Source organism: Pelobates fuscus, chromosome 10 (genome assembly GCF_036172605.1).
Source record: "Pelobates fuscus isolate aPelFus1 chromosome 10, aPelFus1.pri, whole genome shotgun sequence".
Taxonomy (NCBI): domain Eukaryota; kingdom Metazoa; phylum Chordata; class Amphibia; order Anura; family Pelobatidae; genus Pelobates; species Pelobates fuscus.
In genome coordinates this window covers 151,739,902-151,753,998 of record NC_086326.1, presented here as the reverse complement: position 1 = coordinate 151,753,998, position 14,097 = coordinate 151,739,902, and the positions used below count along the sequence as shown (strand labels likewise).

General features: G+C 48.3%; 1 protein-coding gene across 2 annotated transcripts in view; it reads left to right on the top strand.

Annotated features, from left to right (window-relative positions):
• The window catches only part of LOC134575153 (zinc finger protein 585A-like), a 48,529-nt gene that overhangs the window by 5,486 nt on the left and 28,946 nt on the right, over positions 1–14,097 (top strand). The window lies entirely within an intron of this gene.

The following is a 14,097-nucleotide window of genomic DNA, read 5'->3' as shown; positions in this document are numbered from 1 at the left end:
TCACTATACTCACTGCCACCACTAACTCACACTCACTATACTCACTGCCACCACTCACTCACACTCACTATAGTCACTGCCACCACTAACTCTCACTCACTATACTCACTGCCACCACTAACTCACACTCACTATACTCACTGCCACCACTCACTCACACTCACTATACTCACTGCCACCACTAACTCACACTCACTATAGTCACTGCCACCACTCACTCACACTCACTATAGTCACTGCCACCACTAACTCTCACTCACTATACTCACTGCCACCACTCACTCACACTCGCTATACTCACTGCCACCACTAACTCTCACTCACTATACTCACTGCCACCACTCACTCACACTCACTATACTCACTGCCACCACTAACTCACACTCACTCTTCTCACTGCCACCACTCACTCACACTCACTATACTCACTGCCACCACTAACTCACACTCACTATACTCACTGCCACCACTAACTCACACTCACTATACTCACTGCCACCACTAACTCACACTCACTATACTCACTGCCACCACTAACTCACACTCACTATACTCACTGCCACCACTAACACTCACTATACTCACTGCCGCCACTCACACTCACTATACTCACTGCCGCCACTCACACTCACTATACTCACTGCCGCCACTCACACTCACTAGCACTCACTGCCACCACTCACACTCACTAGCACTCACTGCCACCACTCACACTCACTAGCACTCACTGCCACCACTCACTAGCACTCACTCTACTCACTGCCACCACTCACTCACTCTACTCACTGCCACCACTCACTCACTCTACTCACTGCCACCACTAACTCACACTCACTATACTCACTGCCACCACTCACACTCACTATACTCACTGCCACCACTCACTCACACTCACTATACTCACTGCCTCCACTCGCTCACACTCACTATACTCACTGCCACCACTCACTCACACTCACTCTTCTCACTGCCACCACACACTCACACTCACTATACTCACTGCCACCACTAACTCACACTCACTGCCACCACTCACTATACTCGCTGCCACCACTAACTCACTGCCACCACTAACTCACACTCACTATACTCACTGCCACCACTAACTCACACTCACTGCTACCACTCACTCTACTCACTGCCACCACTCACTCACACTCACTATACTCACTAACACTCACTGCCACTACTAAGTCACACTCACTATACTCACTGCCACCACCAACTCACACTCACTATACTCACTGCCACCACTCACTATACTCGCTGCCACCACTAACTCACTGCCATCACTAACTCACACTCACTATACTCACTGCCACCACTAACGCACACTCACTGCTACCACTCACTCTACTCACTGCCACCACTTACTCACACTCACTATACTCACTAACACTCACTGCCACCACTAACTCACACTCACTATACTCGCTGCCACCACTCACACTCACTATACTCACTGCAACCACTCACTCACACTCACTATACTCACTGCCTCCACTCGCTCACACTCACTCTTCTCACTGCCACCACTCGCTCACACTCACTCTTCTCACTGCCACCACACACTCACACTCACTATACTCACTGCCACCACTAACTCACACTCACTGCCACCACTCACTATACTCGCTGCCACCACTAACTCACTGCCACCACTAACTCACACTCACTATACTCGCTGCCACCACTAACTCACACTCACTATACTCACTGCCACCACTCACTCACACTCACTATACTCACTGCCACCACTAACTCACACTCACTATACTCACTGCCACCACTAACTCACACTCACTATACTCACTGCCACCACTAACTCACACTCACTATACTCACTGCCACCACTCACTCACACTCACTATACTCACTGCCACCACTCACTCACTCACACTCACTATACTCACTGCCACCACTCACTCACACTCACTATACTCACTGCCACCACTCACTTACACTCACTATAGTCACTGCCACCACTAACTCTCACTCACTATACTCACTGCCACCACTCACTCACACTCACTATACTCACTGCCACCACTCACTCACACTCACTATACTCACTGCCTCCACTCGCTCACACTCACTCTTCTCACTGCCTCCACTCGCTCACACTCACTCTTCTCACTGCCTCCACTCGCTCACACTCACTCTTCTCACTGCCACCACTCGCTCACACTCACTCTTCTCACTGCCACCACTCGCTCACACTCACTCTTCTCACTGCCACCACTCGCTCACACTCACTCTTCTCACTGCCACCACTCGCTCACACTCACTCTTCTCACTGCCACCACTCGCTCACACTCACTATACTCACTGCCACCACTAACTCACACTCACTGCCACCACTCACTATACTCGCTGCCACCACTAACTCACTGCCACCACTAACTCACACTCACTATACTCACTGCCACCACTAACTCACACTCACTGCCACCACTCACTCACACTCACTATACTCACTAACACTCACTGCCACTACTAAGTCACACTCACTATACTCACTGCCACCACTAACTCACACTCACTATACTCACTGCCACCACTAACTCACACTCACTATACTCACTGCCACCACTCACTCACACTCACTATACTCACTGCCACCACTAACTCACACTCACTATACTCACTGCCACCACTCACACTCACTATACTCACTGCCACCACTCACACTCACTAGCACTCACTGCCACCACTCACACTCACTAGCACTCACTGCCACCACTCACTAGCACTCACTCTACTCACTGCCACCACTCACTCACTCACTCTACTCACTGCCACCACTCACTCACTCTACTCACTGCCACCACTAACTCACACTCACTATACTCACTGCCACCACTAACTCACACTCACTATACTCACTGCCACCACTAACTCACACTCACTATACTCACTGCCACCACTCACACTCACTATACTCACTGCCACCACTCACACTCACTATACTCACTGCCACCACTCACTCACACTCACTATACTCACTGCCTCCACTCGCTCACACTCACTCTTCTCACTGCCACCACTCACTCACACTCACTCTTCTCACTGCCACCACACACTCACACTCACTATACTCACTGCCACCACTAACTCACACTCACTGCCACCACTCACTATACTCGCTGCCACCACTAACTCACTGCCACCACTAACTCACACTCACTATACTCACTGCCACCACTAACTCACACTCACTGCTACCACTCACTCTACTCACTGCCACCACTCACTCACACTCACTATACTCACTAACACTCACTGCCACTACTAAGTCACACTCACTATACTCACTGCCACCACCAACTCACACTCACTATACTCACTGCCACCACTCACTATACTCGCTGCCACCACTAACTCACTGCCACCACTAACTCACACTCACTATACTCACTGCCACCACTAACTCACACTCACTGCTACCACTCACTCTACTCACTGCCACCACTCACTCACACTCACTATACTCACTAACACTCACTGCCACCACTAACTCACACTCACTATACTCACTGCCACCACTCACACTCACTATACTCACTGCCACCACTCACACTCACTATACTCACTGCTACCACACACTCACACTCACTATACTCACTGCCACCACTAACTCACACTCACTGCCACCACTCACTATACTCGCTGCCACCACTAACTCACTGCCACCACTAACTCACACTCACTATACTCACTGCCACCACTAACTCACACTCACTATACTCGCTGCCACCACTAACTCACACTCACTGCTACCACTCACTCTACTCACTGCCACCACTCACTCACACTCACTATACTCACTAACACTCACTGCCACTACTAAGTCACACTCACTATACTCACTGCCACCACTAACTCACACTCACTATACTCACTGCCACCACTAACTCACACTCACTATACTCACTGCCACCACTAACTCACACTCACTATACTCACTGCCACCACTCACTCACACTCACTATACTCACTGCCACCACTCACTCACACTCACTATAGTCACTGCCACCACTCACTTACACTCACTATAGTCACTGCCACCACTAACTCTTACTCACTATACTCACTGCCACCACTCACTCACACTCACTATACTCACTGCCACCACTAACTCACACTCACTATAGTCACTGCCACCACTCACTCACACTCACTATAGTCACTGCCACCACTCACTTACACTCACTATAGTCACTGCCACCACTAACTCTCACTCACACTCACTGCCACCACTAACTCTCACTCACTATACTCACTGCCACCACTAACTCTCACTCACTATACTCACTGCCACCACTAACTCTCACTCACTATACTCACTGCCACCACTCACTCACACTCACTATACTCACTGCCACCACTCACTCACACTCACTATACTCACTGCCACCACTCACTCACACTCACTATACTCACTGCCACCACTCACTCACACTCACTATACTCACTGCCACCACTCACTCACACTCACTATACTCACTGCCACCACTCACTCACACTCACTATACTCACTGCCACCACTAACTCACACTCACTATACTCACTGCCACCACTCACACTCACTATACTCACTGCCACCACTCACACTCACTATACTCACTGCCACCACTCACACTCACTATACTCACTGCCACCACTCACACTCACTATACTCACTGCCACCACTAACTCACACTCACTATACTCACTGCCGCCACTAACTCACTATACCACTGCCACCACTAACTCACACTCACTATACTCACTGCCACCACTCACACTCACTAGCACTCACTGCCACCACTCCCACTCACTAGCACTCACTGCCACCACTCACTCACGCACTCTACTCACTGCCACCACTAACTCACTCACTCTACTCACTGCCACCACTAACTCACACTCACTATACTCACTGCCACCACTAACTCACACTCACTATACTCACTGCCACCACTCACACTCACTATACTCACTCGCTCACACTCACTCTTCTCACTGCCACCACTCGCTCACACTCACTATACTCACTGCCACCACTAACTCACACTCACTGCCACCACTCACTATACTCGCTGCCACCACTAACTCACTGCCACCACTAACTCACACTCACTATACTCACTGCCACCACTAACTCACACTCACTGCCACCACTCACTCTACTCACTGCCACCACTCACTCACACTCACTATACTCACTGCCACCACTAACTCACACTCACTATACTCACTGCCACCACTAACTCACACTCACACTCACTGCCACCACTAACTCACACTCACACTCACTGCCACCACTAACTCACACTCACACTCACTGCCACCACTAACTCACACTCACACTCACTGCCACCACTCACTCACACTCACTGCCACCACTCACTCTACTCACTGCCACCACTCACTCTACTCACTGCCACCACTCACTCTACTCACTGCCACCACTCACTCTACTCACTGCCACCACTCACTCTACTCACTGCCACCACTCACTCACACTCACTATACTCACTAACACTCACTGCCACTACTAACTCACAATCACTCTACTCACTGCCACTACTAACTCACAATCACTCTACTCACTGCCACCACTAACTCACACTCACTCTACTCACTGCCACCACTAACTCACACTCACTCTACTCACTGCCACCACTAACTCACACTCACTCTACTCACTGCCACCACTAACTCGCACTCACTCTACTCACTGCCACCACTAACTCGCACTCACTCTACTCACTGCTACCACTAACTCGCACTCACTCTACTCACTGCTACCACTAACTCGCACTCACTCTACTCACTGCTACCACTAACTCGCACTCACTCTACTCACTGCTACCACTAACTCGCACTCACTCTACTCACTGCTACCACTAACTCGCACTCACTCTACTCACTGCTACCACTAACTCGCACTCACTCTACTCACTGCTACCACTAACTCGCACTCACTCTACTCACTGCTACCACTAACTCGCACTCACTCTACTCACTGCTACCACTAACTCGCACTCACTCTACTCACTGCTACCACTAACTCGCACTCACTGCCACCACTAACTCACACTCACTATACTCACTGCCACCACTCACTCACACTCACTATTCACACTGCCACCACTAACTCATACTCACTGTCACCACTAACTCACACTCACTATACTCACTGCCACCAATAACTCACACTGATTATACCCACTGCTTCCTACACTCACTACACTCACTGCTTCCTCCTCTCACACTCACTGCTTCCTCCTCTCACACTCACTGCTTCCTCCTCTCACACTCACTGCTTCCTCCTCTCACACTCACTGCTTCCTCCTCTCACACTCACTGCTTCCTCCTCTCACACTCACTGCTTCCTCCTCTCACACTCACTGCTTCCTCCTCTCACACTCACTGCTTCCTCCTCTCACACTCACTGCTTCCTCCTCACACTCACTATACTGACTGCACTCACACTCACTGTACTCACTGCTCCCTCCACTCATACTCACTATACCCACTGCTCCCTCCACTCACTGCTCCCTCCACTCACACTCACTGTTCCCTCCACTCACACTCACTGTTCCCTCCACTCACTGCCACCAATAACCCATACTCGCTGTACTCACTGCTCCTCCACTCATACTCACTGCCATCAATAACGCGTTCTCCTATATATATATATAATGTGACAAACTGCCATTTGCCACTGGGCATTGGAGGGGACTGTTTGCCAGCCTCCTGCCCTGCGACTATGGCCCTGGGATGTATTGCCCTTTAAGGAACGGAGTTGGGGCTTATGGACTTATATTATGCTGTTTCTGGCCCTTTAACTGTGTTGTACCACGAAAGGGTTTGTACTTTTAAACTGGCACTTCGGATGCAGTCAAAGTGCCGAAGTCGTCGAACTGGCCGCCATTCAAATACCGAGCACGTGGCGGCGGCCATTTTAACTTATTCGAACGCGGTCAGCGGTGTGTGCAGCCAATTTATGGAACTGTTTCCGGCTACCCAATTGCACGAACACCGCTGACCCGTACCTTGTTCGACACTGCGGCTGGAGACTAAGTCCCGTTCGAAGATTCATTTTCTTGGTGTAAAATAGACCGACCGCACAGCCCAAATCCATGGAACTGTTTTGCCCATGAAAATGTGCTTGCGGTTGGTCAACAGTGACTTATACCCATCTCCTGAACGAATTCGAATGGTTTTTGGGTATGTTTGTGTTTGGAATGTGCTGATTATTAATATTGGATGTAGGGTTTTAGAGTTATGAAAGTTGGGTAAAAAGTATGTTTTAAACTGTACGGATAATTGGGTTACCTCTCAGGCTAAGGGGAGGGAATCTGTGGGATGTAACCATTGTGTGATTGGGTAATGTATAATTGTATGTGGGCGTCTCCCTTGCAGGGGAGAATTGCATAAAAGCTGAGTGTGTGTCATTAAACCTGAGTTCTTCTTAACCCTCAACACGTAGTCTTGTCTCGTGATTGGAGGGAGCAGCTATACTCACACTGGGGATTGCTTTGCTCTGCATACTCCCTGGAGCCTTAATCACTTAGCTCTTTTAAGAGCTTGTTCCTGTAACGCTCTCCTTGGAGGAGAGGTCTTTCCCAGACGGTCCTGGAGGACAGCAGCTGATCCAGGGTGGAAGGAAGACGGCGAGACTCCAGTTAAGCTACGGCGGTTGTGGAGTCTGCGGTGGTTGTGGTGTCTGCTGCAGTGCTTGGAGTCCTCAGGAAGCGCTAGGAGCATCCATTAACGGAAGGATCCGTTACAAAATATATATATATATATATATATCATCTGAGGCACAAAACTGTGCTACATAAACCGCAACACAAATAATTTCACCCCTAAATTGCAGAGAATTGAGCAGGTAGTCTGCAGGGACATGATCTATACACCAAAACGGCTTCGGTAAACTAAAGTTGTTTTAGTGACTACAGTGTCCCTTTATAAAAATGAGTCCCCAGCCTTACTATGAAAATTACCCCATAGCACAGAGCGCTTATTGTTTATAAAACCTCATTGGACGGCAGATATCCTTACTCTGCGCACAGCCCTATCATTTAGTTAATTCTCCACAAAGGAGCAAGTACCACCCCCAGTGCACTGCGTCTCTGTTAATACCCAATTCTGAGCACGTAATACCCTAATTCAAAGCTTGTCCAACAGGATCGTTGATATTATTGTTCTTATGTGTATCCTTCATTTTAAAGGACATTCCAGGGTGGAGTTCTTGTGCATAGCAGGGGTTTCTAGCAATACAGCTTCCCCCGTGATATGGCGGGCTTATAGCAGCAGCAATGTTCGCAAACTGCTACATTTATAAAACACTAGAAAAGCTACAATTTCGGGGGAAATTGTGTGAAGTGTTCTTGCCTCCACCAGTAGTCTACAACTGGAGTGGGCGGAGTAACTGTTATTACTTATTTATATAGCACATTTAACCCCTTAAGACCGGAGGGCGTACAATTACGTCCTTTTTAAAGCGGCTCTAAACGCCGCCGGGAGTAATTGTACGCCCTCCGATTTTTTTTCACTTACCCGGTCGCCGGCGATCCCACGCCGGCGATCGCGGTTGCTATGCAAGAACACTTAATAATATATATGTGAGATAACAGTAAGTGGTCTTGCTATGCAAGAACACCTAATAACTGCAGGGAAGAGGGGGAACTCATTTCATCACGGTTTATGCACAGGGCATAGATTGTTGTAGAGTTTGGGGGCGTCTATATGCTTCTCATTTGAATATTACATATAACCCCTGCACTACTAAACCCCTTCTGAAATTTAGCACTTTAATTAAACTTTTTTGTGCCTATTTTTCTGTAGACTTTGCTAAGTCAAAAGATCCAGTGTGTTGCAAAATAATACACTGCCCAGAAAACAAATTGCAAATTTTTTTTTATTTTTTTTTAAATTTTTTATTTTTGCAGTGCATAAGGTGTTACAGCTTTACACGGGGTACCCCAAAGGCAATCCTCGTGTTGGTCAGACAATAGGTACAATGGGGTATACGTTTGTATGTGCACATTTTTTTTTTTTTTGTGATGGTCTCGTTCTGACAAAAGGATATACAGCATTATTTAGTCGATTAATTACATAGAGGTGTAAGTTATGCAGGTATGCAATACAAGTCATATACGGTTACTTAAACAGGTAGTTGCGTTACACATGCGTAGGCCCTGTGTTTTGCGTGCTAATGATGTTTGTCCAGGATTGCTCCTAGGTTACTCACCCGGGGAGGCAGGGTGCATGATTTAATTACAGGCAGCGCGTGGGGGCACATGGTAGACAAAATGGCCTGAAACATAGCTGTTGTAAGCGATGTGAGAGTGCAGACTGAATAGTGGTTACTGCAATGGTAATGTGCCTTGAGTGTTGGCATGGTATGTGTTGCAGTGTGTGAGGTGTAAGCAGTATGCCGTGGTCAGAGGTGCAGCATGTACATGTTACATGTGTTAAAGCCAGGCAGCTATCATACTAATTATAGGATTATATCACCCAGTCCGTTCTAGAGTTCGTGTAACGGCACACGCGTCAGGAATCACTGACATGGCGTGTCCGATGCTTCATGGGTGGCAGTGTATATAATCCGCCAGTGTTGGTTTCGGCCCGTCAGCGCGACCCGGTGTTAGTCTCCTTGTAGGCTGAGGTTCCTCTCCAGATGCGTCGCCCGGGCTTGCTGCTGTGAGGAGTTGAGAGGAGCGGTCTCCCAGATCGGCATTGGGGGTTGTTTTTCTGGCGTGTGGCTCCCAGCGGTTGGCGGCAGAATCATGGGTATGGAGTTGAGTCTCTGCAGGTTGGTGACTCCGCCTCTCCGTTACCGGTAAGCCTCTGCTGCTGCCTGTCTACCGATGGATTGTGGCTCTGACAGGTGAGATGTCGCTTGGCGAGCTGATGGAGGGTGAAGCCGCCGTCTGTTCAGGCTTCCTGAGCCCGTGCTTGTTCGTCGCCCTCGGTGCACGTGGCAGTCGCCATCTTGTGCGGTGCGGTCGGGCCCTCAAGCGTGTCTATGGCGCCTGTGTGTTCCGGCTGCCATGCCTCCGGGTGGGGACCGGGATCACCCCCCCGGTCCATAGGGGGTGGACCAGGGCCGGATCCGCTCTAATTCGAGCCCCAGGCTGGGCGCTGTGAGGCAGGATAGCGGAGCGTCGGCCGCCCGCTCCACTCACCGCCGAAGAAGGCCGGGGTCTCGCAGCCCTCTCCTCCAGGGGACTGTAGCTTAACAAGCCAGCCTCTCCCTGGCTCCAGCAGGCCCTCAGCTTTGGGCAATCTAGTGGTCGGTCGTTCCTTGGGCAAAATTAGATTTTTCCGGCGTATTTGGATTTGAAGCAGCAGGAGCTCCTTCTGCTTGCGACCGGCCATCTCGGCGGTCCGGCCCCGCCCCCCCCAAATTGCAATTTTAAAGGAAGGAGTTAGGAATATGAACATGTATTCCTAATCCTTTACTGTTCTTATTATTTATGTTATCGTCAACATTTTCCCCAGCACTGGAGCATTAAGAGAAACCTTTCTAACATTCATTTGACATGGGGGACAGTATGCTTACCAAACAAGCTTACAATCTAAAAAAAATAAGTTTTTCCTCCCTTTTAGCCCTTGCCGCACTGGTTACTGTACGCCTCACCTTCATTACTGAGATCATAAATCCTAATGATTTCATCCAATCCAGTCATTGGCAGACTAGTGCACATGTGCAGCAAATAGCTGCACCAATCGCATCTCCTCAGAGATGCATTGAGTCAATCTACAATCTTTGCAGGACTGAATCCAGGAAGTCCACCTAGTGGCTGTCAGAGTGACAGGTGGCATTAGGCAGCAATGTAAACACAAAAGGCAAATTTTACCATGATGAACCTTCAGGGACAGTCTATATGCCCAGAACTGCTACATTAAGCTGTATTAGTTCTAGTGACTATATGTCCCATAAATCAAAGGTAAATAACAATTAAAGGGACACTATAGTCACCTGAACAACTTTAGCTTAATGAAGCAGTTTTGGTGTTGTGGCAAATCTAGCCACTTACTGAGTGTAACTGTATAGTTTATGCTATTGCCCGTATTGTTTATTTCACCGAATAAAAGATCAATGTATGAAGCATTCGTGTGTTACAGCACACGAATACTGCTAGTGTTGACCTTGGTTATCCACGAACAGTGAATCACCGCACTGTTCGTGGAACAAGCAAAGTACCGAATGGGAGACCACCCCTAGCAGGTCGTGTGTCTCCAATTAGGTACTTTGCAACAATGTATCTGCTAATTAATGTCTGTTGCGGGTGGCCGCCCTCCGTGTACCGAACACGTGGCGGCGGCCATCTTTGTTTTTGGAGAGCCAGCGGGGTTTTGTCGTCGAGTGCATGGAACTAAATTCGGCTCCTCGGCAACACAAGCCCTGCTGGACTTCCAAGCCATTCGGCAGTTTTCTTCTTTCGGGAATCTCGTTCCCTCAGTTAATGCAACCGTTTTAAACCAAGTGGTCCTGATACGGTAAAATGATCGGCGTTCGGTTATTTGTGCTCAGGTCCCAGCTATGTAATAAGGGGTTTAGTAGCTGCCTAGCAGGAATATTAGGGCAGTTATGGGTTTTAATGTAAAAACTGTATTTCTCTGTACCAAGGGATAATCCCATTAGCAATGCATTCTGGGGTAATTATCTCCTTGGTACAGCTGTGTATGATGGGTATTCTGTCTGTAAACTCAGTCCCCTACTGGGCAAACCCTGTAATGTGACTTGGGAAACCCCTTACATTTGTAACCACATAAATACTGTGACCTGTGATTAAAACCTCAGTTGACCTCCAAGCTATGTGTCGTCTAGTTCTTGGGAGAAAGGGATTGTAACTACGCTACCTGGATTTTACCTACTTTGTACCTGCTTTATTCTGTCTGCCAGCGGATATACCGTGGATAATACTCTGCTACAATTGGTGGCAAGCGAAGGGATTTAAACCACACAGCAAAGCAGCGTTCGGCAGAAATTGACGCAAACAGAGGAAAAGAAACATCAATTCGTGAGTTAAACCATTCGGATGAAACCGGAGTTCGGGAATACGTGGAATCACACGAACAGCCGGTGAATGGAAACGAATTATGCACTTTTGAAACGGAGCACATTAAAAGAATGACTGAAGGCAAGGGGAACAATAGCCAGCAACAAGACAAAGGCTACCCTTATTTCTGAGCTCATGGAAGGAGACAGAGCAGCAGCACCTCCAAGGGAGAAGGCACAAACTGAATTTCAGAAAGAATTCAGGAGTAGGTTGACCCTGTACCCAACTACACCATCTCCAGAGATTTTCGAAAGGATCATGGCAGATGTACAAGAATACCTCATAGCCAGAGGGGTCCAACCAAACCAGCAAGCCAGAGGGGAGTCGCCGGCTTCACCCAGCAGGATACAGGGAAAAACAAAGATTCCCTACCAAGCTTTTAAAAAATTTTACGGACACAGAGGGGGATATTGACCGATATTGGCAGGACTTTGAAAGACTGCCAGCTGCATGATATCAGGCCCCAAGATCAGGTACCCCTGCTAGCCGGTAAATTATCTGGCCGCGCGGAAGCCTACCGGGCCGTGCCTGATGAGGACAGCAGAGATTACCAGAAGGTAAAACAAGCCATCCTAGTCCGGTATGCTGTTACCCCCGAGGCATACCAACTCCAATTCCAGGACCTGAAAAAACAGGAGAAGGACTCCCACGCTGAGTTTGCGTACCGCTTACAACGAGCAGCCACCGGGTGGATTGAGGCGGCGCAAGCAACTACACAGAACGAGATCATGCAACTACTGCTGTTGGAACAGTTCTACCGGAGATTGTCTACAGAGATGCAGAACTGGGTAAGGGACCGTAAACCGTGTACCTTACAAGACGCAGATAAACACTAAGACACTAGGCGAGAGCAACGCCCACCGCCTAAGGTATTTCCCCAGCCAAGCACCTACCAGCCTGCCTTGGCCGATCCAGCTCACACACGATCTGGGGGAGCCAACAATCTGTACCAACCAAGGTACCCCACCCGGACACACATCCGATGCCATACCTGCAACCAACTAGGGCATGTACAAAGAGAACGCCCCCCGAAACAGGGCACGACCACCAAGGCCAACCGTTTGGCCCTAAAGCTGCAGTACACTGCTACCAGACGGGAGCATTTATCCAGCCCTGCACAGCCACCCAGGTAGAGGAACCTCTAGGCACTCTCCACGAAGTTAACCCCGTTCAAGCGGCATCCGACAACCGCCAAAGCCATCGACAAGTTGTCCACGTAGAAGGGAAACGTATGGAAGGATTGAGAGATTCCGGGGCCACCATCACCTTGTGATCCAAACTGAACAAATAATGAACAATACGTGATGAGTGAAGTGGGAGGAAAGAAAAGAGGAAAAAATTAAAAAAATGTGCGGTGAAGAGTGAGAGTGCTGAGTGTCGAGAGTATGAGAAAGAAAGCAGGGCATAAAAACTACAAAAAGAATCAACGTGAAAGAATACTGATAAGCAGAGACAAGTTAAGATTTTCTCTCTCCTCTCTCATATATATAACATTTTAGTGTTTTTTTTTTTCACCAGCAGGGGCACTACCTGTCAGTTCAGGCAGTTACAGATCAATCACATGGCCCGTGGGGTCCTAATTTGCCGAGGTGAGACAGTCTGAGACCCCCCCTCACTTTTGTTGCCAACGGTTTACACATTAATGGCTGTCTTTAGTTATTTCGAGACAGCAAATTTACCCTGTTATACAGGCTGTACATTGTAGCAGAGTGCCATTTCTCCCGTGTTCTCACATGAAAAGATATAATAAAATATTTACAAAAATGTGAGGGGTGCGCTTACTTTTGTGAGATACTGTAACATTTTTATTAATATGAAATGGTAGTTGTCCAAACCCTCCATTTAACAGAAATGACTAGGAAATTGCAAATTTCAAGGGAAAATAGTGAAATGTATCTAACGTGCATTTTCTTTTTCACATCTCCTCCATAATTGTGATTAGTAGATAAACTCCAAAATGTGTTGGTCTGGGTAAATAGTGCAAGAAAGTGAGTGGTCACCTGATATTATTAAGAAAGTTCTAATTTATAAC